We start from the raw sequence: 25,460 nt of genomic DNA, 5'->3' as shown, positions 1-25,460 counted from the left end.
CTCTGAAAAAAAATCAGTTCAGCTTTGCTTTAGCACTTGTCAAAAGTTCAGAATGATTAGGCCTCTTGACACATACAGCTTCTGTGAAATGATGGCGTACACCCAGCCGGCCAGTCACTGAGCATCATTTTCTTTGTTTTGAAGATAGGAAATATCTCCTGTTGTGACAAATAATACAAATATTCACAGTGATCCCTTCATTACTAAATGTTTGCAGTTTCTGAAGTTGATGGACTGTGTAAGAGAGTTTTTGCTAAGTCTATGAAAAAAACCCCTATGACTCTAAACTCAGTATCACATGTGAAATATGTAAAAGAATAGTCCCTCAGAGATGGTGGTGCCAGTGGATTCAAGACACTTTTCTAAAAATGCAATTTGCAAATTCGTCTTGCATCCTGAGAGCAAGATACTAGAGGCTAGCACATCTAGTTAGCTGTTTCTGCTGTTTAAATCAGCTCTCTGCTTAATATAGCTTTGCTGGCTTCTCACAGCCAAGTTGTCAATCGAACCCCTGGTGTCATGGGTGCAAATTTGGCCCTGTCCTTAGGGTGCTGTTCAGGGATGGATGTTCATGGATTTATGGTTTGTGGAAGTCTGCACCCTTCAAGTCATCCATATCTTGTCATCAGCTGCTCATGTAGGCAGTCCTGGGGCCCACGGAGAAGCATCCATTGCACACAGGTTCCTAGCATCATCTGAGAGATGTTGTCAGGGCTGGCCAGATGTCCCTTTTTTTCACAAGGTCAATCTTTATGTAATTTCAATCTGTTCAAGAGTCCTGTCTTTATGTCTTCACAGTGAAAAGAATGTGGTGGAGTCAGGAAGAAGGCCTTGGGAGGACATCTTTGCATGGGTAGTTTGGTAAAGGGTCTGGCCACAATGAAGGAGGCAAATCAAAACAGAATAGACAAGGGACAACCAAATTGGGGCCAGGTCAGGAAACACTTAAGCAAATGAAAGAAGGATAGAATTGGTAACACCTGAAAGTTCTGGCTGATCACACACTTGTTGCCATGGGAACTGGAGGCAGCACCTGCATAAAGGGCTGGCCTGCAGAATCCAAAAAAGATGAATAAAGACAGTTGTATTCATTTGCTTCCCACTGGCATTATAAGGCACCTGGAAGGAAAGGGTCATTTAGCTCACAGGTCTGGAGGTTGGATAAAATGGCTCAAGCGTTTGCTAAGCTGTGGTGAATATTTTACACACTGGATAGCATCATGGTGGGACCACATGGGAGAAGCAATAGCCTGGCGAGACAGGGAGGCAGAGAGAAATTCAAGGTGAGGATTGCTCTTTTATTTCAGCCCACTTTATCCACTAGTTAGTGGGGTTCCATAAGAACCACTTCAAGCCTCTCCAAGGGCAGTGATACAGTTACCTGGTCCCTTCCTACTAAACCCCACTTCTTAAGGAGTCCACAAGCCAACAGCACTACATAGAGGACCAAGCCTCCAGCACGCATGTAAACTACAGCACACAGGAGAGTGGATCAGTGTATAACACTTTTTCAAACAATTGAGATTTTTTATCCCAGTAGCAAGGAGCATGCAAACCCAGAGTAGATACCAGGTGGCAGTTTAGACATGGCTCTGAGGAGTCTTGAAGCAGGAGTTTGTTAATCCACTCTAAACTCCCTGGCAGGTGCATGTGAGCTCCTTGCTACTTGCCCAGATGTTTTGGATTCAAGAATGAAACACACAGACACACACAGACACACAGACACACACACACACACACAGACAGACACACACAGACACACACACATACACATACAGAGAGAGAGAGAGAGAGAGAGACAGACAGACACACACAGACACAGACACACACACATACACACAGAGAGACAGACACACACAGACACACACACATACACATACACACAGAGAGAGAGAGAGAGAGACAGACAGACACAGACACAGACACACACACACACACACACACACACACACACACACACATACACACAGAGAGACAGACACACACAGACACACACACACATACACATACACAGAGAGAGAGAGAGACAGACAGACAGACAGACAGACACACACACACACACACACACACACACACACACACACACACCCTTACTTTTAATATACCATAAGCAGCTCAATGGTTGGGCCACTCTCAAACTTCCATGTTGCTAATGCATCCCCGCTGATATTCCTTAATTATTACTAAAATCTGTATTTCACCTCTGCTACCCCAGACCCATTGAGGGAGTGGCCTCTGGGCTGCTCTGCGCTGGCCCTTCCATGGTTGTATGTGTTCTCTCCTGCAGCTCTCAGGCTTGATGTTTCTGCTTTTCCGTCATGGTTATTCTAAAAACTTCTTCCTGTGGTCCTTTTCCTGGGAAATCTAAAGTTCCTCCTTGTTCTCCCTGCCCAGCCATTAGCCACCAGCAAGTTTTATTTACCAATCAAAGCCAATGGAGGGCACGGACCCTCAGCATGTTACTGACAGAAACGCAGGCTCTTATGTAATTTTGGGAGCTGAATTAACACAGCATTAGAACCAATCTGCAACAGAGTCTCAAGGAGAAGAGAGGCAAAAAGACATTTACTAGGTTGGCAAATAATTGCTTGGCTTCATCACAAATGTGAGCCGTGTGCAGCTGCCTCTTTGGACATCTTCCTTTGCTTTTGGTAAGTGAAGTGGAAACTTCTAGTTCTTTATAAAGTCAGTTGTGTCAAATGATGTTTTGCTGGGGAACACAGGTGAAAGGATGTCTTGCTAAAGCAAACACATGAAACGCTGTTTTCCTGAAGCAGACACAGGTGACAGGATGTGTGGCTGTAGCAGACACATGAAAGAACACTTGATGAAGGAGTAGAAGTCTGACCCCACAGACAGTGGGAAACAAGCACCGAGCTTTGGTTTGCTCTGCCATTCTTTGCTGAAGACATGCATTGGTTTGCCTTACCTAGTGTTGTTGGGTTCAACTTGTGGTAATGCCATTGAGAGAAACTCACCCAAGAGCTGCTTGTGAGGTTCCTGTGGTGGCTTGTGACTTCTGCGACCTCACTGCAGGCTGGTTGGCCAGTCTTGCAGTTTTTTCAGGATGGAACTACAGCTGCTTGGTGACTGATTGCTGAAAGGACTGGACTGTAGCTGCTGGTTCGTGCCTGGTGTCTGCCTCCTCTATAGCTGCTGAGTTGTGTTTTGTGTTTGCTGTGGGACTGAAGAGCTGCAAAAGAAGATTGAATTTGCCCCCAAAGAGCTATTGCTGACAGGTCTCCTTCTCCCGTATCCTAGTAACCTTTCTCTTCCACTGCTTCTGGTGGTGGGCTAGAGGACAAGTTGAAGCCTTATTAAAAGTTGGTTGCAAAAAAAAAAATCATGCCTATAGGTGGTGCCCAAAGTGGTTTGACCATAATGGTTAACTCTGCTTCTAGTGCGGTAGAGAAAATGGCAGATTATGAGGTGTTAGAAATGTTGCTTAAAGAGATTGGCAAAATGGCAGCTACTGCCACTGGTTTGTCCTCTACTGTGTTCCCAGAGAGGGTTTTCTGGTTTTGCTTTGCAGTGTTCACATATACTATTTTGAAAAAGTTTGGAGGGAAAGCTGAAAACTCAGGATGTGCACTCAATTCTCTTTTGCTGAAAAAGATTGCAGAGTTGGCTATGCACGAAGAGAGTTTGCAAGTAGATGCCAAAGTGCTTGGAAAGCAAAAGGAGCCAGGGGGAGATCAACTGAATTCAGGCTTGGTGAATGAGACCTGGAATGTACCACACAATGAAAAGGGGAAAGAAAATAGGCTGAAAGGTAAAGTGCTCCCCTGATCTACTCCACACACTTTCACTACCAGGGACACAAGTGAGACCAGGGGCCTGGAAAACCAGTAGGCAGAACAGGCACAAAGGGTTAATGTGTAACCAAGTACATCACCAGAGGATTTGTGTGGGCCTACGCAGACACCTTCGGCCTTCCCAGTCTTTGTGCAGCATGTGCCTGCTAATGATGGTATTTATGTCTATAATGAAGTGACCTGGTGACAGAAAGAAATACTAGATTAAAGCATTTTTAAAGGCTATTGTTCTGTATAGTTTACATTCTTCCTTTGACAAAGAAATGCTAACTAACTGGGCTATGCAGCATAGGGTGATTCCCCAAGATCAGAAGGGATTGGTGTCAGCTGTTCTAGAAGCTGGTCAACAATTACAATGGTTGTCATGGTAGAGGCATGAAGCCACAAAGCTAGCACAACATAATTTAGCAAGGGGAATAAATGTTAATAAAGACCAGCTGCTTGGTGAAGGGTGTTATGCTGACTTATAAGAACAAATCAGATCTGATGATGGTGTAATTGAACAATGGCATGCTGCAGCTTTAAGAGCTTGGGATTTGGTTGAGGAATCTGGGGAAAAATCCACTTCATTTTACTAAAATATTACAGAATTTTAGAGAAGCCTTTACAGAATTCTTACAGAAGTTGAGTTCAGCTGTGAATAAAGCCATATCAGACCTTAAAACAGGACATCATTGGTCCTTGGAGAATGTTAACACTGAATGTTAAGAGAGCAAACAGATCATTGAAAGCATGTGGAGCCCCTGTAGATGAATGGATAAAGGAAATAACTGATATTCATTCTCGGGAGTAAAATGCTAATATCATAGGACAAATCGTGGCTAGAAATATCAGAAATAAAAATGCTTGATGTTTTCATTATGGTGAATTTGGTCATTTCCAAAGAAATCATAAGGGTAAAAGATTCAGAGCTTAAAATAACAGGTACATTGATTCTAAAGAAACTGTAATTGGAGAAGAAAAAGTTATTAGGATATGGGGGAAGTGACCTGTTCAACAACAGTTCTTTGAGGGTGAGCTCCATTTTCTTTTGCAGCTACAGTCCAGTCCTCTAAGCAGGCAGATACCAAGCAGCTGTAGTTCAATCCTGAAGAAACTGCAAAACTGGCCATCCAGCCCGCAGTGAGATTGCAGAAGTCACAAGCCACCATAGGAACCTCATAAGCAGCTCTTGGGTGAGTTTCTCTCAATGGCATTACCACAAGTTGAACCCAACAACACTAGGTAAGGCAAACCAATGCGTGTCTTCAGCAAAGAATGGTGAGGCAGAGCAAACCAAGGCTCAGTGCTCATTTCCCACTGTCTGTGGGGTCAGACTTATACTCCTTCATCAAGTGTCCTTTCATGTGTCTGCTATAGCCACACATCCTTTCACCTGGGTCTGCTTCAGGAAAACAGTGTTTCATGTGTTTGCTTTAGCAAGACATCCTTTCACCTGTGTTCCCCAGCAAAACATCATTTGACACAACTGACTTTACAAAGAAGTAGATGTTTCCACTTCAGGCCAGGACTATATTCTAAAACGTGAGGCTTTGGAGAAGTGAAAGGGTCCACGGACATAGGCAAAAGACTTGTCCTCAGGGGTCTCCAAACCTTTCACATCCCTGTTCTCCTCTCAGAGTCAACAGAGCTGTGAAAGTCAAGTTCATCTGGGGCTTTTCAGGAATACATCTACTGTGCGAAGCTAGTGTCTCAACATCTCTGGGAGTACTGTGTGTGTGTGTGTGTGTGTGTGTGTGTGTGTGTGTCAGTGTCTAGAGATTGTGTGTATGTGTGTGTCAGTGTCTGGGGGTGGTGGTAGGAAGGTAGTGTCTAGGGGTGGTGTGTGTATGTATGTGTATGAGGCAGTGTCTGGAGGTTGTGTGTGTGTGTTGTGTGTGTGTGTGTGTCTGGGGGTGGTGGTGGTGGGAAGGTAGTGTCTAGGGATGGTGTGTATATGTATATGTATGAGGTAGTGCCTGTGTGTGTGTGTGTGTGTGTGTGTGTGTGTGTTGTGTGTGTGTAGGCAGTGGAGGAGTCAAACGGACAAACCTCCTGATAAAGACATGCTGTCTGCTGTAAGCTTTGCTGTTAGCCCTTGCTGTCATTTACAGGTGCCAGCACTTATTCTTAGCTGCTTTCCCCATGTTGGTCACTACTGCTCAAAAACAACGCGTTTACATTAGTGGCTAGATGACATATTCCCCACAGAGCCCGGAGTTCTCTAAGTCGGCAGTCTCATTGATTGGAATGGTAGGTTTTGCTTGTTAGGGGAAAGGTTTGTATGTTTTATTCTGAACCAATAAACACTTCCCAGACTTGAAGAAATAGAGCAGCTCAAGAAGTACAAGTGATGCCAATGGCTTTGCTGCCCAAGAGCCAGGGGTTCAGAGCCTGCCTGTGACAGAGCTGCATCTGTATAGTGAGGGGCGGGCTTTATACCCACCCCCCCTCCATGCTGGGTTTCTGTCTGGTTCGAGCCTACGTAGGCCTTGTGAATGCTGCCACACTGCTCTGAGTTCATATGTACAGTTGCCCTGATGTGTCCAGAAAGCAGTTTTCTTATAGTCACCAACTGTCTCTGGCTCATCCACCCTTCCTGTCCCCTCTTCCTCAATGATTCCTGAGCCTTGGGAGGGAACAGTGTGATGCAGATCTTTCTGAATTATCAGGGACTGCAATTTGAACTTTTTGAACAACTTGAAATATATGAGAGAGTTGAAATGTTTTAAAGATCAACCAAGAGTTATTTTAACACTTATAAAACAAATGGCCTAGCTGGGAGAAGATTTTTACAGAGAAACATCTGAGCCTCTCCCTTAGCTTGTACGAATGTCAAAACAATGGACCTGAAGAATGACCCTGTGCTAGGGGAAGGAGCAGTGTGGAGCTCCAGTGCCAACCAGAGAGGGAGTTGACCACAGTGCTGAATGGACTGGTGCCAAGACGCAGAAGTGTCAGTGCAGGATTGATCACAATCTGACCAGGCTGCTCAGTCATGTACACCTCTCTCTCTCTCTCTCTCTCTCTCTCTCTCTCTCTCTCTCTCTCTCTCAACTGAAACTCCCAGGGGACACATGTCTGACACCTGTGCCTCTCCACCAACTTGTTTAAAACATGCCTTGCTTTAGAATGTATTTGTTTTGACATCATGAAATTAATACCATGTTGGTATATAGTTTTGGGGTGATCTGAAGCCTTGTTTCTGGGCCATTCTCATATTTGGCTCCAGAATAAATTATGTCTTACTCCTTAGGTTAGAGCTATGTTTCAGTGTCAACACATCCTAATAACTCTGGGGACATTGTGAATCCTCTCAGCATGGTCCTAACTGGTACAACAGCATTGTCTTAAAACACTGGGAAAGGGGTTGGGGATTTAGCTCAGTGGTAGAGCGCTTGCCTAGCAAGCGCAAGGCCCTGAGTTTGGTCCCCAGCTCCGAAAAAGAAAAAAAAAAGAAAAAAGAAAAAAGAAAACACTGGGGAGGAAAAAGTAAATAATTAAACGCAAGCAAACAAACAAGGCAAGATGTCCAGTGGAGACAAAACCCAAAGCCACCAATTTATCTCTATCTTTCTCCTCAAGTCTATGATTGTGGACATCAGGAGTGTTAACAGAGCTGGATGGTTCCATCATCAGTCCTTCCAGATATAAGGGATGTGAGTGTCTAGGTTCTTGCTGCTCTGTGGAGTGCGGGCTGAGCTGGGGTTTTGGAATTGAAAGAGTCCAAGAAGCTATCAGTTGGCTCTGCAGAGGGGCCAGGCTGTCTTCCTCTCAGACCTCCTGCAGCTAGCTAACTGAAACTGTGGGAAGGGCTTCTGAGCAGAGGTCTAGTGTGGGGAGAAGGCTTCAGGAAGGAACAGGGAGCAGGGGCAGTTTCAAGTGAACCTCAGTTACACTTTTACCTACTTAAGTCAACCCAGAAACTAAAGGAAGGGTTGGTTTTTGGAAGGGAACAAGAATAGAGGAAGTCCTGATTACCACATGACCCATCTGGACAAGTGTCACTTCCTGATCAGTGGCTTTCATGTTGGACTTTGAAGAGAAATCTCAGTGGGTTCACGGGCAGCTTGTTAGACAGTGACCATTGCCTTCACTTGTGACCAACAGCTTCCAGTGCAATGGTAAGAGACATCTGGTTTCAAATGCATACAGGGCCAAAAGTTTGGAGTTTCTTCATGCCAGAAGTGGCCTCCCTGAGGGTCCATGGCTGAGGGCAGGGCTAGCATTCACACTCTGTACTTTGCCTAGGTCTCTGTCTCTGGGCCTCTGTTCTGCTGAGGTGCAATACCTCAGCACCTCTCCAAATTGGGTCAGAAAGGGCAAATTCAAAGAAATGAAATCTGTCTCCTTCCATTTGGCAGTTTGCAAAAGTCTACTAAAACGAAATTGCCAGATATTACTTCTCTAGACCTCAGGCAAACAGCCAGAAGAGGAAGATCTGATTATCTCCTAAACTCTGCCTTGCCCTCTCCCGTCACTGACCGGTTATCTGTGAGGAGCAAGAACTGATTCAGCCACCCCTCCCCTTTCCAGACCTTCTCTCACACCCTGCAGCTTGGTCTCTGCAGCTTCATGAGGCCACTAAACCAGTGCTTGAAGCTGCCTTCTTTTCTAAGCTTCTTACCTTGCTCCCTTTGATCTCTGAGTGGGTCTATTCACCCAGGAAACTGTGTAACCCATTACCCAACATCCAGGGTTCCTCTGTGCAGTCTGCAGAGGCACACGCCAAGCGTTCTTATGGTGGTTTCCATGTTGGGGAGGGCTGGACTATATATGTCTGGGTACTCTGAGATCTCAGAAAGAGCTGTCAGCACTTTTCCATATCAGGATTTATTTATTTTTTTGATCTCTGCTTTGAACTTAATGTAGATGAAGGGACAAAATTGTGTTCAAGTCTCGCAGGAACCTTGACCTTCAGTGGTCGGAGTTCACTGAGCCAATATATTGAGCCTCTCCATTACTATATTTGGAAAGAGGATCTCCCGAAGCAGTAGGTAAGTGGTGGGGGCCCTCTAGTTTGTACTTAGCTGTGGTAACCACTCCATAACCATCTGGCAGTGGTGGCAACCACATAGCCATGGGCATGTAGTAGGGGCTTCTCTTTCTGGTCTCAGTGAAGACACTGTAGTTGATATGGGTTCTACAGTTAACTGGCTGTGTCCTCTGGCTGGCTGCTGGTGTCTGAGTCCTTTATATAGTACATTCCCTGGGCCTTATCTATCTGTGATCAAAGAGATTTTGGGATCCCCGTTGGGTAACTGTGTGTCGAGGGACTACGGACCTTTTAGGCTCATGTTTGACTCCCCAGTTCTGGGTTTCCAGTGTCATGCTCCTTATGTTTGAGGTGTGGTATAATCTCCTAATTAAAGATAAGAGACAGGGTTGGGGATTTAGCTCAGTGGTAGAGCGCTTGCCTAGCAACCCCAAGGCCCTGGGTTCGGTCCCCAGCTCCGAAAAAAAGAAAAAAGAAAAAAAAAAAAGAAAGATAAGAGACGGTCTAGATGCTGCAAACTCCGAGTTTCAATGTTTTCCTCCATTGATTAAAATGGCATCGGATACAAAGCTGTATTTATGCACTTGACTACATTCACCACTTCCCTTGGTTCCCTTTCCCTTAGTTTTGTAGTCTGTGACTGTCTGACAAGGGTCCAAATTGAGCTCAGCCATTCCCAAGGCAAGGTCATTAGGGATGGTGTCCTGTGCCCATGACACAGCAGCACGCGCCAGGGGTGGTGCCCTGTAGAGACACTGCTCATAGTCTCCATTTGTTCATTAGAATAAGACAAAGTCTCCCTGAATCCCCCCCCCCCCCCAATTCTCCCAACAGATTGATTGTCCTATGGGACAAATCTGGGACATCTATTCATGAAGCAGGACTCCCACAGGTCACGGGCAGTTACCTGACACCACTCATGCTCCAGGTAAGTGCGGCTCTGGGTTTCTTTGCATTCACCACAATCATGCCATCTCCCCTTTTGATCATTTATTGCAGCGATGGCTGCCTACAGTGGCTTCCGTTTTGGAAGCAGTTATCAGTGGGTAGAATTAAAGGACTCCACTCCTGCTCCTTCTGCCCTCAGTGCTGGTCAATTCCCTCAGGCGCTGTTGGGGTTCTCTGTCTGGTATTGCTTCAGGGCTCCGGTCTGCACTGGGCTACGTCTACACTTTCATAGCAATCCGGTCTGCTTATCTGACCCTTTTAGCTAGGTCTGGGGCGGAGCCTGCAAAACCACCTCTCAGGAATTTGCTCATCCCAGGACCTGCTGAGCTCACAGGGCCCACAAGGTGGCGCATGAACTGCAGCTACGGGAGATGGCTGTGGACACACGGTTTTCCGCACAAGAAAGCAAGCCAGAGTATTCATCAGGTCGGCCTTTCTCGAACCTTACGGTTCTATGCTTAAATATTTCCATCTTATATCTATCCCTATGTTTTTCTCTTGTAAAAGCAGGCTCAGTTTTCTATGGCTATCTCTAATAAAGCACATGGCACTTGTTCAAATGCTTGGTAACTTGATTTCACTCCTTGGATTGCAGTAGGCATTGGATTTGTTATCAAAGCCCTACTACCTTAAAGTGCTATTCTACAGCGTTTGGAAAAATCTCATGCTCAACAAAGGATTGCATCTAGACCACACAGAGAACGCTCAAAACCAAAGATATATAATCCTTCTGTAGGGATGACTAAAGCATGGCCTTACATGTGACCTTATGAAAAAAGACATTTAAGTGACTTACAGATCGGCAGACAAGATGATTACATGAGGGAAGAACAGATCAGTGGTTGTTAAGTAGTGGGAGGCAGGGGTGTAGCTGTACAGGGGTGGCATCAGGGAGCCTTGTGATGTTGGCACAGTTAAATATTAACTACAGGGAGTTACTATGTAGAGCTTCATTTTAAAATGTTCTAGAGATGTAAAACTACATACAGCTGAGTGTATGTAGGGATATCTGAACAAGCTATGGGGATTTTACCAGTACCTAATCCTGGTGTTGACGTGGAGTGTTTAAATACGATGCTACACTGAGGGAAACTGGGCGACTGGTACACTGGGGCTTTCTCTTTAAAGGTTTTGCAACTTCCTGTGGAGCTTTTGGTAATTTGAAAATGTCTAACTACAGAAATGTGTGTGTGTGCGTGTGTGTGTGTGGATGTGGTGGACGTGTGTTCACACACATACAGGCTGTGGTATATGGAGGCCCAAGGTTGAAGTCAAGCGCCTTCTGTGCCGTTCTCTAACTGTTTTTCAGACAGTAACTCTCATTGAAGCTGGAGCTTTTGGACTCAGCTAGACTGGCTGGATGGACTCAGGCAGGCGTGTCTCTTCGTACTTCCAGCTATGTGGTTACCGACGCACGCTGTAGTGCCCAGCTTTTCAGTGGGCTCTGGGAACCCAGACTCAGGTGGTTGTGCTAATGTGGCAAACACATTACCCAGTGAGCCATCCTACCAGTGCAACAAATCTTCTTAAAGGTGTATGCGTTTAAGGTAGACAGCATGACGCTCTGGTACACTCAGTGAAAGAGGACAACAGTGAGCGAGTGTCCATCGCCCACATGGTTCTGTGTGTGTGTGTGCGTGCGTGTGTGCGCGTGCGTGCCCAAAGCCTACTTTCTGAGCACATTTCAATATACTGTACTGTTAGCTATGACTCTCATTAGATGTTTATTCATTCCACATAACTGAATTCTGTGTCCTTTGACCGGAGATTTTTCAAAGTAAGGTGAAAAAACTGCATTCTAAAGTGTGCTGGGGATGAAAAGAATGAAGAAAAAGGCTTACAATAGAGCAGCCATGTGAGAGGGAAGCTGGGCTGGACCTACCATCACTGGGTTCAAAACCTGATGTGTCCGTGACAGGGGGATAGTTCTCATCAGTGCACTTTGGATCCATGGGTTTTAATCACCTGTTGATACTATGTAGGTTAGGGCTATGAGAATTTTAACTTTTCACAAGGAGATTCAATGGACCCAAGGGGCTGTAAGCAGGCAAAACACTCTCGACAGCCTGGGGCACAGTCAGCATGTGAGTGAGTGTTTGTTCCCCTGCAGCTGACAGCAATGAAATATTTCCAGCTAGCTAAAATGGGAGGGGGATCACCAGTGTCCCTCTGACAGACAAGGAACACATACTTGAGATTACCACTGAGCCTCATGATGTGGTGTAAATGTGCATTGGAAGATCACGCAGTGACCTGTAAGTATGTGCAATCGAGGTTAAAGTGAAGGCAGGCAGGCTGCAGGTGGCTCAGTCAGTAAAATGTGTAAATGAGAACTTGAGTTTGGACCCCCAGTGCGTGTGTAAGCAGTCAGTTGTGGCAGTACACACCTGTAATCCTGATACTTGGGAGGAGAAGCAGGAGGCTCCCCTGAGGCTCCCTGGCTGGCCAGTCTAGCTGAATCAGTCAGCTGAAGGCTCACAAAGAGACCTAGTCTTCATGGAATAAGGTAGAAAGTAGAGGAAGATACACGAAGTCCTACACTTGATTCCATATACGTGTTATTCTGTGCACATGCGTGCGTGTGCACACACACACACACCCCACCACCACCACCACCACCTCTCTCTCTCTCTCTCTCTCTCTCTCTCTCTCACACACACACACACACACACACCCCACCACCTCCACCACCACCTCTCTCTCTCTCTCTCTCTCTCTCTCTCTCTCACACACACACACACACACACACACACACACTTCCTCACTATTGAAGAAGACATCTGAAGTTGATCTTTGACCTTCACATTCATGTGTATCCATGAGTACATACATTGTCCCATGCACACATGACACAAGTCAATCTATGTTATGTGCTGGTTACTTTTTTTTAACTTGACATAAACTAGAGTCACTTAGAAGAGGGAACCTCCACTGAGGAACCGCCTCCATCAGATTGACCTGTAGGCAAGTCTGTGGGGCTTTTTATTGATTAATGATTGACGGGGGAGAACCCAGCCCACCGTGGGCAGTGTCATCCCTGGGCTGATGGTCCTGGGGTGGATAAGCAAGCAGGCTGAGGAAGCCATAGGGAGCGAGTCAGTGAGCAGCACCCTTCATGGCCTCTGCTTTAATTTCTGCCTCCAGGATGTTACCTTGAGTCCCTGCCATGACTTCTGCTTATGATGTACCTTAGCTATAAGAAGCCCTTCATTCGTGTGTGTGTGTGTGTGTGTGTGTGTGTGCGCGTGCATGTGTGTATAGGAGAGGGCTCAGTACACAAGTATAAACATTCCAAATGTGAGCTACACCCAACCCCAGGCTTGCTCTTTTCATAGCAACTTGTTTCATGGGAAAACCTAAGAGAATGTCCCAGGACCTTCAGAAGAGCTTCTTTTTCAAGGAGAGGAGAGGAAGGACACTAAAACTTGGTACAAAGAAGTCTTCCCCACCAACTCTCCATCACTGGGGACTTTGCTCTCTGTGTCCACTGTGGAAAGCCAAACTGATCAAAAGACCTGGATTCTGGGTTAGCCAATCCCTTTCCCTCACCTGAAGACACCCTCTACCTAGATCTGTTGAATTTCCCATTTTCAAGACTGGGTTGTTGTGGCTACTCCAAGATTATTTTGTTGCTATTTATTTATATTTATTTATGAGACAGGTTCTCTATGTAGCTCTGACTGGCCAATAACTCACTCTGTAGAACAGGCTGGCTTCAAACTCAGAGATCTGCCTGTCCCAGCTTTCCCAGTGCTGGAATTAAAGGCCTATACCACCAAGCCAAGATCTCATGATTTTTTTCATTAAGCTGTCTTTCTGAACAGCCATGAAACAATTTCCTTTTCTAATGCAAACACTTCCAACTTATAAAAGATTGAAACTCAGGGACTGCAAAGATAGGGATGGGTCCACTCTCCTCTGCTTTGCCCCCCATGGGTCCACTCTCCTGTGCTCCCCCATGGGTCCACTCTCCTCTGCTCCCCCATGGGTCCACTCTCCTCTGCTTCCCCCATGGGTCCACTCTCCTGTGCTCCCCTACCCCATGGGTCCACTCTCCTGTGCTCTCACTGTGCCCAGGCGTTTACTCTCCATTACTTTCTCCCCCCCAACCCCCAGCATGGGCCCACTCTTCTCTGCCCCACCTCTGCATGGGTCCACTTTTCTCTGCTCTCACCTCCCACCCTAGCATGGGTCCACTCTCCTGTGCTCTCACCCGCCCCCTGGGTCCACTCTCCACTTCTCTTACCCAACTTTCTAGCCTCTCCTCCCTTCCAGGCTGGCATGCTCATTTACATATACTTTTAGCTCTTCTTCTTTTTTTTTGGAGCTGGGGACTGAACCCAGGGCCTTGCGCTTGCTAGGCAAGCGCTCTACCGCTGAGCTAAATCCCCAACCCCCTTTTAGCTCTTCTATCTCAACAGAGTCTTACCTCCAACTCTGCAGAAATGCATGAACATTTGCAGGTTATTTACCTTGTGAGCTGACAGAACCCTCTACGGGATGGAGGAAATGCCACCCACTAATTTTTCACATGCTATGAAAATAGAATAACCAAAGCTAGTTAGCAATGATGCCATTAGGCAGTTGGCTTGTTCGAGTCATTTCCTTGATGCTTGAGTAGCATTGGATGCTGCCTCACTGGGGGTCTCAGGGTTTTCCATTTAGTAGCCACTTCCTCTTTTCTTGTGCATTGCTATGTTTTACCAACGGTCTGAGGATTTCACTTTGATAACATCCTTCCTTCCTTTTCTCCCTAACTCCTCACAGACCTGCCCCCACCTTCTTATTCTCCCCATACTGGGACTTCTTTTTTATTTACTAGTCCATGACTCCATTTTTACTGTCCATAGCTGTATTTTGGGGTGTGAGGCCATCCACTGTAGTGTGAACCATCTTCTAGGACCACTCGCTGCTTCTTGCCTGAGCGATCCCTGCAGGTGGGGCAGATGGAAGCCTTTATGGTTGAACTTGTAAGAAGAAGTGGGTTCTAGAGGAACGGTGGGCCTTATGTGCTTCTTCTCTTTACACAAATAGTTCGGGTTCTTAATTGAGCTTTATTTCTGATGTTCTAGCCTTCATGTTCATCTAGCTAATGATAGCAGACTGACAATGAGGAGAGATTTTAGAACAGCATCTTACATCCACTGCCTCCATTTCTCAGTTGTGCTTGAACTGGAGGAATTCTTAGCTCAGACTGGCTAAACTCTAAAGCAATTGAGAATGGAACTAAGATACAAGTTTAGGAGATGTTAAAACTTAGAAATAAGTTGCTTAACTGAGAATGTCAAAGGAAGAGGTTTGTCCTAAATATGCCGGGAACTCCCCCTCTCCCTTCCCTGTCCTTGCCTCACACACACCAGGTTCTTATGAGCCCTGCTTCTTAAGGTGTGGGTTAGGACCCAGTGCAGTGTGGCAGAACCGAATATGGAGGTTGTGCAATGTTCCTGAATGCACAATGGCTAAAATTCATCCAAGACAGAACATGTTATGGACTTGAAGTGTTTTTAGCAGGGTTGTATGGTGTGCATTGCATGACTTCCCTATATATGTGGTGCTGAACATACAGCCTGTGCACTTCACACTGCACATGCCAACTCATCCTGCAACCATCCAGAACCACCCGGAACAAACTGCTCAGATTATAGATTGCTGAAGTTACAAACTGCAGGATTTTTACTGAATGTGGAAAGTGTTTTCTCCTCTTATTAAAAACAATCTTTTAATTCAGAGTGTGCATGTACATGTGTACACACACATACATGCTCTATATCTGTCTGTCTATCTACCTATCTATCTATCTATCTATCTATCTATCTATCTATCTATCTATCTATCTATCTATCCTGGTTGGTTTTGTATGTCAACTTGACACAAGCTGAAGTTATCACAGAGAAAGGAGCCTCAATTGAGGAAATGCGTCCATAAGACCCAGCTGTAAGGCATTTTCTCAATTAGTGGTCAAGGGGGGAGGACCCAGCCCATTGTGGAAGTGTAAGCTGAATAAACCCTTTCCTCCCCAACTTGCTTCTTGGTCATAATGTTTGTGCAGGAACAGAAACCCTGACCAAGACACTATCTATCTATCTATCTATCTATCTATCTATCTATCTATCTATCTATCTATCTATCTATCTATCTATCTAATCTGATGAAATGATTTAGTGTTGTTAATATGTATATGTGTTCATAGGGATGACTGCTTGGATTGAATACACTAAAGAAAGGTTGTAAGAGTCAGAGGGCAATGCCATCTGCTGTAAGGTAATGGCTTCTACATATATCAAGGAGTTGCATGCACGGAGCCATATTGGATTTGGGCCTAGCCGCTTTTGGAACTGCATGGTTCAAAGTGACTAGGTAACTCTGGGTTGTTTGGCCACAGAGACTCACCCCTAAGATGACTGCATTAAGTCTTAAGATTGTTGAATGAAAGCCTCTCCCATGGATTTACGGCACAGGAAGATAACATTCAAGGGATGCCTCAGCTCCCTTAGCAGATACCTGTTACCTCCTGAATCAACACCCAGTGTCTCCACTGCCTGACCTCTTTGCCTCCAGCTATCACTACCTATATCCGCACCTCCCCCTCCTCTGTGTTTCACAAAGGACACTCCTCCTACCTGAAAGCCTTAAAAGCTGTAACATTCACCCCAATAAACGAGACCTTGACAACAGAATCTTGCTTGGTCTCCTTCTTCTCTTCACCCCCATTTTGGCCCACAGGTAGAAAGCCTCTTCGGGACCCTGAATAACTGGGTCCCCGCTGGCGGGGACAGTTGCACACATGAATTCTTAGTGATATGGTCACCTAAACAAGACCTGCCCAATGACAAACAGCTGGTATTGCAATGTGGATGGGGGAAATCTCACAAGATCCACCCTTAGATGATGAGCCACAGCGATGTCTACCGAGAGAGGAAGAGTCAGATTCATCTCCGATGAGCACCCTGATAAATTCCATTTGAATGAATGGCTTTTGAGGACGGAGTTTGAGGGGTGAGCCTCCAGCTGTTCCTGTGAGGAGCATATGGACTTCTCTTTGTGGGTGATGGACATGCATTTATGTCATCTTCTAAGCACGCATGTGTCACCACTGTTTTGATATTGAAGAAGTGTTTGCATACTCTGTCCCTAAGGTGTCCTCAAGGGTGTCTTTGCAAGCCAGCTGTTTATTCTTCCTGGGGTGACAGCGTTGTGCTTCCCAGACTCTCTTGGCTTCTGTCAGTAGGTACTCCAATGCAAGTGAGGAGGGTGCAGCTAGCCAGGACGGAAAGAAGCTGGGGATCGAGCTTCACACTGTACTTCAGGCAGCCTCTCCTTTGTATTCCTAACTCTGCCCTGGCTCATTCTGTTCTCCTAGCTACAGACCTGCATCAAGCCTGCTGCTGGGAGTGGCACCTGCCATTGCTGTGACATAGGTGTCCTCGTGACTTTGTCCATACACTGTGTACCCGTGTAAGCAGTTCCCACATTAATTTTCCTGTGTTTCAAGTCCTGGCCCAGTTTCTTTTTCTGACCCTGACTGATGATGCTCATCTTGTTTTTCAGCGATTCTTCTATTGATTAAAAGATAACTGTGCTCTAGAGGACAGAAGGGGGGTAGCTTGAGGGCAGATGACAGGCACTAAAACACAGCTACGTGGGAGGAATGTGTGCTAGTGGTGTACAGCTCCACAGAGCTAACCCCAGTCGTGGCTTTCTATCATATCTTTTATAACCAGAAGAGAGGCGGCTGAAGGCTCCCAACTCGGATGATAGATGCTTGAGCATACAGGGATGCTGACTGCCTTGAAGATACAGGGATGCTCATCACCTCGACTTACTGCACCTTCAGTTAACTGTCTACATTTTGGGTTTAAGCTTCATAAACAGTGCTACTTCTGCATGGTGACATTGTTGGAAGCTGGAGATTGAAAGGTCCAAAGAGAAGCGAGAACATTCCTTATTTGTTGTTTTGAAATTTGGTGACTTCATCAGAGAGGTGTCCTTCCTGCCCTGAACTAAAGAAGTTGACATCAGTATGGAAACACTGCTTCTGGAAGAGCCTAAATGCCAGGTTCTTGACTGATATGAGCTCTGACCATGATAGTGGTAGCAGGCAAGGAGTTAAACTTGGGCCTTCCACAAGGTTGGCATTTTACATCACTGTCCCTCGTGGTGCCTGGCTAGGAGTAGAGGGATGCTCTGAAGCAGAGAGGTGAGTGGTGCCCCATTCCCCTTCCAAGCATTTGTGTAATAAGATTCCTTTAGATTCTTGGAAGGAGCAGATTTGGTACCATTGTTGAACATTTCCAGGAGCCTAAGCTCAGGTTTTCAAAGTGGAAGGAAATGGCCCTGACTTGAGATAGCATTGACTGAATCAGAACGCCAAGTACTGCCCGGAGCCTCCACCTTGCCTTGCCTACACTGGGAGTTTCTGATAGGAATGATTTTAGAAATTGGATTAGCAGGGTCCTCATCAGATACTGCTCTGTGCCCGAAGCGATGGCTCTTTAGGCAAAGCACAGTGTGGCCTCCACTTAAGCCCTGCAATGGCCTCATACAATTTGATGGATCGTTTAGCATTTATCAGCCTCTGCAGTTCCATGCCCAGAAGTGACATTTCCCTGGAATCAAAGTCTTTAAAAGCTTGCAGGAGCACTAGATGAGATGGGCGGGTGATTTATTGGGCTGCTAGGCGATTCGAAGTTTCTTTGACTGTGGCACAAATGCCGCTTAGTGCCCGGGATGATGATAAATGATGCTCTCATAGGAGTGTGACCTCAGAGAAGGTGTGTCTCATGTGGTGAGCCAGAAGATTTCCTCAGTATAGAATAAAGTCCCTAGCATTTTTGTCTTTGAAGGGAAGTCATGGACCCTTTGAGGGTTGAGTGAAATATAAAACTATATATCCTTTTACTAGAAGAGTGTGTTTGTTGGCGGGGGTGATGTCTCAGTCAGCAATGTGCCTCCCACATCAAATCATGAGTACCTGAGTTTGCATTCCTCACATCCATGAAAGCTGAATACACATGTTTGTATTTCCCAGCCTTTTGTGGGAGGCTCATTAGCCAGGCTACCTAACTCAAGGTAATGGACTCTATGGTTTTAGGGAGAAACCATAAGGTGGAGGGTGATTGGGAAGAGAGTAGACTTTGACTTGTAGTCTTCAAATATATACTACATACATATGTACGTGTATACCAGCACATACCACACATGTACACCACACACACGCACACACACACACACACACAATTGTTATAATTGTGTGTACAGGCTTTGTAGGAATTGTGGGCTGCAGATGAGTGATTGACAAAGTAGATTGTGTCCTTCTGATAGATGCTGGAGAAACTGGTAGATACTCTGCTGGGTTGGCCTTCTAGGATATGTGCTCTGTGTATACCAGGAAGCTGCGTAAGGTGGTGTGTGATTACAGCAAGTCAGCGTTGCTCAGGCAAAGCCTCCTCCATGCTATAGATTTTCTATTGCACTTATTTGGTTAGTGTGTGTGTGTGTGTGTGTGTGTGTGTGTGTGTGTGTGTACACCATGTGCATGTGTGCACTTGTCGTGGCATATGTATGGAGATCAGAGGACAACTTGTGGAATTGCTTCTTTCTTTCCACCACTCTGGTCTCAGGACAGAACTCTGCTTGTCAGGCTTGATGGCAGTCCTGGTGCCAGTCCCCGTGGGGTAGTGGTTTTGAAGATTTAATGCTTTGCAGATGTCTGGATTTGATGCTATCTGACATTATTCTCTTGTATTTTGTGTCAGACATTTCTATGTGGTTTTCCCTCCTTCCACAGTCTAGAAACATCACTAACTTACCAGAAGCTTCATCTTTCCAAACCTCATGATGCTATTCTCCCATGTTACCCTGGAGCATCTTACGTAGTTATCTGCTCCATCGTGACATCTCCTTATCCTGCCCCTCTCTGCTCTGCTGCTTCCTTCTCATCCCAGTCGCGACTGTCCTGTGTCCTGGAGCTTCTACCTCTGACCTTACTCCATCTTGCCCTGCACTTAATCTCCTGCTGTCTCTGCTCAGTTGTTGCTTCCAGGCTCTTCTGGCTACTAGTGTCTCCAGCAATGGCCAGCATGGTGAGATCTGTTCCATGAATCCAGACACTTTCTCCAGATGTATAGTCAGGTAAATGAGCATTTGCATACAGATGATGCTATGACTGCTATAAGCCCCCACCCCTACCCCCAGATGAGCCTGGAGGAACAGCTTTGAGCCTTGGAGTCCAGGAGGAGAGGAGCTCAGTGCTTAGCTGAACATCTGTGAAATATCCTTTGTGCTTTTTATAGCTTACCTTATGTTGGCAACCGAGCCCATCTACCAATGCACTCAGATTTCTAGTTTCTGAACCAATAACATTTCTCTGTCTCTCTCCGTGTGCTTTACAGTAGACCAAAGCAACTACACTTCTCACATAGGTAACCACGGTAGTTTCTCTGCTACTATCCTGGGCTCTTGTGTGATATTTTAACCATCTCTCCACAGCAGACAAGGTGACTCCACACAGTCATATCACATGCTACTAGTTTCCTTCTGAAACCTTCTCATTGTTAGAATGAAAAGAACAACAGAAAACTTCCTTCTACACCTCTGTGATACTCCATCAGCTTCTGTTGTGTATCCTCGTGTGTGTGTGTGTGTGTGTGTGTGTGTGTGTGTGTGTGTGTGTGTGTGATATTGAGGCCAGAGGTTAATGTATGGTATTCTTCAATTTCTCTTCTCCTCACATTTTAGGACAAGGTCAGTCATTGAATTTGTTGCCTCCTGATTTTTGCAAGCCCCTGGGATCTTTCTGATTCAGTTTCCCCAGTCCTGGGGTCTTCTTGACTCAGTTTCTCCAGTCTTGGGATTATAGATTATTGTTGCTATGCCTGGCTTATTTAGGAGAGTGTTGGGAATCAAACTCAGTCAATGTGCTTGCACTCTTGTGGATGGCGTTGGCTCTCCAGTTTGCTATCTCATGCTCTCAGATTCTGTACTTCATCATACCTAAGCTCTCTTAGTGGCTGTGGTGGTTTGAATGATAATGTCTCCCACAGCCTTGGGGAGTTAAATGCTTGGCTCTTCGTTGGCAGCACTGTTTGGAGAGCCTTGGGGCCTTGTTGGAGGAAGTGTGTCACTGGAAGTGAGCTCTGAGAGTTTAAAGACTAGTGCCATTTCAGGTGTGAGCTTTTTCTGTTTCCTGTTTGTGGTTTGAGTTGTGAACCGTCAGTGACTCCTGCACCAAGTCTGCTGCCATGATTGCCCGCCGTCATGGACTTTTAACACTCTAGAGCAGTAAGTCGACTCTGTCCTGACATTTTATCTCAGCAATAGAAAAGCAACTCACACAGTGGCTGCCTTTCTGCTTCTAAAAACATGCACAGTTTACATCCTTTAAGGCTAGAGAAGAATTCTAGAAATAACAAGACTAATTATTTTTCACATGCATGCTGACTTATCTCTCAGGTTAGATCTAAGCTTTTGGGGAGCAGGGAACCAATTAATGCTGCCTCCAGCATTTTTCCTTCTCTGCCTCTGACCTTCTGCTTATTGTGTCTCTGGAGTAGCCTGAGCTAATCCTCCAGCTCCTTTCAGGCTGTGTCAAGGGCTGGGAGGTCAGAGGGAGTTTGGTGTAGGGCAGCTTCTCTCTTGGTTTAGAACTGTGAGCCAGGTGGAAGGAAGGAAGGAAGGAAGGAAGGAGGGAGGGAGGGAGGGAGAAAGGAAGGAAGGAAGGAAGAACTTGCAGCCATAAGAGAGAGATGTGCCAAAGCAGATTTCCAATTTGGGCAGAAATGCATCATTCTAATACATTTTGAAAACTATGGCAAGCTAACTTCATTGATATTGGGTTAGTAATCGACAAAATAGTATCTTAGCTGCTTGCAAAAATAAATATAATTTCCCAAAGTGCTTAGCTGTCTCCCAGACTGTAATCAGGAGAATCAAACTTAATAGAAAATAATGATATTCCTAACTTGAATGGACAACAAGCAAGGTAAACAGTGGCCTCTCTGCCTTTGCCCCATAGAGAGCTTCCACTGAGTTGTCTGGTACATAGTAGACTGACAAGTCAAAGCATGTTAGAGAGGAAACCTACAGTGTTTCAGGTGCCCCACTCAGCTTCACACAGCCATTAAAGCAAGGTGTGTGGTTTGGTCCTGGGTGGTGCCATGCTCAAGATTGGAGACGGACTTTGCTTCATCTTTGCTACAAAGCTTTGTCTTATGTGGACAGAAGGCATACGCCTGCTAGGTGATGGCCCAGCGCTTCTTTGCAAGTGCAGTGAACCTCTGGGTGGGAACTATACACAGAGCTCAGGGCTCTGAAAGTAGGAAGACTAAGCACATCTTGTAAATTTTAAGTTGTTGACTGCAAGAGAGCTGAGCAACTCAATTCATTTTTGACAGAAGTAAGATATTTCTACCTCGATTAGCAGTCTTAAAGGGCTAGTGGGAATGAGTGCCATAGTGGTAGTTAAAATATGAAAGTACACAAGATAGTTTATAAATATGGATTAAACTGTAGAAACATATACACTACATAAACTGTGTTTAAAATGTGTATAAAATACAGAGCTTCTTTCTCTTCAATAGTAGAGTCAGAGGAACTTGAGGCAAATGAGAGGTTTTTCTTGCTTAGTAGACAATGAAAATCATGCTGGGAGCCTGCCTCGAGGGCCTTCCCCAGAACCATATGGTTTATTGTAAAAAATCAACACATAGTAAAGTGTATTGGCTGGCTTTGTGTGTCAACTTGACACAAGCCAGAATCATCAGAAAGGAAGAGAAAGTGCCTTCATGAGACCTAGCTGTAAGGCATTTTCTCAAGTAGCAATCAGTGAGGGAGAGGCAGCCCATGGTGGATGGTTCCATCCCTGGGCTGGTGGTCCTGGATGCTGTAAGAAGTCAGGCTGAACAAGCCAGGGCAAGCAAGCCAGTAAGCAGCACACCTCCATGGCTCCTGCATTGGTTCTTGTCTCCAGGATCCTGCTCTGTTTGAGTTCCTGTCCTGACTTCAATAATGAACAGCAATATGGAAGTTTAAGCCTAATAAACCCTTTCTGCCCAACTTGCTTTTTGGTCATGGTGCTTATCCCAGCAATAGAAACCCTAAGACATAAAGTTTGCCAACATGACTATTTCAAGTGTGCAGTTCATTTGGATTGCATATAACCATAGTTACATGGCTGTTGCTACCATTCACCTTCAAAACTCTCCATCATGCAAAATGAAAGTCCTTTATCCATTAAAAAACGAGTAACAGTCCAAGTAACCCCACATTCTATCTCTACACTTTACACTATGAATTGCAGGGAGTTCATTTGCTTTTGTGAATGGCTTATTTTAGTATTATGTCCTCAAGTTCATCCTTGCTGTCAAGAGTTCCTTCTCCACTATGGATGGAGAGTATGCTATAGAATGGGCAGACCACATTTTGCTTTTCAGTCAATGGGTATTTGAGTGGGTTCTATCTTTCCTCTCTTTCTCTCCCTTCCTCCCTCCCCTTTCCTCCCTTCCTCTGTTTCTCCTTCCTTCTCTTTCTCTTTCTTTCTTTTTTCTTTGTTTCTGTTTTCCCTTCCTTCCTTCTTCCCTTCCTTCCTTCCTTCCTTAAAACATTTTTTTGAAAGAAACTGCCATGATATTCTCCACAGTAGGCACACCACCAATTCTCTTGTTCTACTATATTGTGCAAGTCTCCAATGTCTCTCTTTCTAACCACATTTCTTATTTTCTGGGTCTCCTGTTTGTTTTTAGTGTCCCACAAGGCCTTGAGATAATGGTGTACATGTCTAAATTAGGGTTGAATAGTCAATTGTCACTTATGAATTGTCAGCATGAATCTGCAGAGAAGTCATCTTAAGTATACTATAATTAGTATAGTTTTTAAATTGCTGTTGTTTAAGAATTACATACATACATATGACATAGTTTGAACACATCCACCCTGTGTATTTCCTCCAATTCCCCATTGCCTCTCCACTATTTCCCCTCCCAACTTCATTGTTTTACTTTAAAATACATTGAGTCCAGTTAGTGCTACCTGCATGTGCTTGGTGTAGAAGCATCGATTGGAGCATGGGTAGTCTCTCAGGGATTGTATCCTTGAAGAGAACTTACTCTTTCCTGCCCAGAAGCCTTTCATTGTCAGTGTCTGATTCTGTCAGAAGTTTTGCTGCAATAGTTGAGGTAATCAGGATATCTTTCCTTCTTCTGTTATGGCTTGCTTTATGGTGAACTTCAAAAAAAATTAGAATCAGTTAGGAAGAAAGCCTCAATAAGAAATTTTCTAGATCAGAGTGCCTGTGGGCACATCTGGAGGTGATGATCTTGATTATGTTCATTGATGTGGGAAAACCGAGCCCACTGTGGGTGGCACCATTCCCTGGGTCTGGGTCATAGATTGTATAAGAAAGGAGGAAGTGAGCTGAGTAATAGGAATGCATACATGCATTTCTTTGATCTTGACTGTGGATGTGATATAAGTAGGTGTTTTGAGTTCCATTACTGAGGTTAGAATATTAAAGTTGACACCTTATTATAGAATTGTTAATTTTCTTCTTCAATTCTGTCAGTTTTTGATGTGTGTACTTAGATGCCCTCTTGTTAGGTATATAGTTAATTGCAGTTATATCTTCTTGATATATTTAACAAAAGATTTGAAATATATTTTGTCTACTATCCACATAGCTATTTCTGCTTTTATTGGTTACTAATTTCACAGAATACCTTTTTCTAACTTGTGCTGTCTGTCGATTTGAAAGTGAAGTTCTTGTAGATAGTTGGATCGTGTGGTTTTATCTACTCTGTGGATTCTTGTTTTTGATTGGAGCATTTCCTCAACTGTATCTCAAGTAATTATTCACAAAGAAGGTCCTAATTTTTTATTTCCCAATTGTTTTGTGTATGTCTTATAAATTTTTGTTGTTTGCTTCTTGCATTTCTGTCTTCTTTTGGTTTTAGCCCATTTTTTGGTAGTGAAATGTTGACCTACTTTATCATTTTCCTCTGTGTGTATTCTATAGCTATTTTCTTTATGGTTGCCATAGAGATTAGATTTAGCACCCAAAGTCTTAACAGCCTAATTTGAAATTATGGTAGCTTAGCTTCACCGCCATGCGGTTGCTGTGCCCCTTACAAGTCCCTCTCATGTCTTTTAGGTTTGTTCACGCTACAGAATTGCATCCTTAGGTGTCAGGCCTTTGAAAACATAATCCTTTTAAATGTAGCAGTGTCACAAATTATACAGAAAACACAGTGCGAAGTTACAAACCAAAATTACAATAATGATAGCTTTTAGACTAATCTTTAAAAAATCCATTTGTGTCTTAAATCATGCAGGAAACAAAAGTGGAGCTACCAACTATGGTTATTTCAATACTGACTTTCGTGATTGCCTATGGACCTACCTTGACTGAGGTCTTAATATCATCTTTCAGTTCTGCATTTCTGTCTAGTGTCCTTCCATCTCACCCAATAGGACTCTCTTGAGCATTTCTCATGAGACAGATCCAGGTATGAGAAGTCCTTTACTTTCTGTTCCTGAGATTTGGTAATTTCCACAATCTGATCTTCTTGTTCCCCAATTCTTTTTCTCCTCATTCAAATCTGCTTTTGAATCTCTCAAGTGAATCTTTCAATAGTCAGTTTCTACACTTCTCAGCTACAGAGTTTTATCTTTAGTTTCTTGTAGGTTAATGTCTCTTTTAATATTTCCTCTTTATCCACTAATTTTTGAAT

The 25,460-nt window shown here is 44.7% G+C and overlaps 1 long non-coding RNA gene across 1 annotated transcript; it reads left to right on the top strand.

The window, feature by feature from the left end:
- The first annotated feature begins 7,407 nt into the window (after positions 1-7,407).
- Positions 7,408-12,297, top strand: LOC120102206 (uncharacterized). Its single transcript, XR_005503393.2, has 3 exons — positions 7,408-8,791; positions 9,625-9,718; positions 10,001-12,297. It is a non-coding gene; the product is annotated as an uncharacterized LOC120102206 (long non-coding RNA).
- Positions 12,298-25,460: the final 13,163 nt, after the last annotated feature.

This window comes from Rattus norvegicus, chromosome 4, assembly GCF_036323735.1.
Source record: "Rattus norvegicus strain BN/NHsdMcwi chromosome 4, GRCr8, whole genome shotgun sequence".
Classification (NCBI taxonomy): Eukaryota; Metazoa; Chordata; class Mammalia; order Rodentia; family Muridae; genus Rattus; species Rattus norvegicus.
This window is presented reverse-complemented; position numbering and strand designations above follow the sequence as displayed.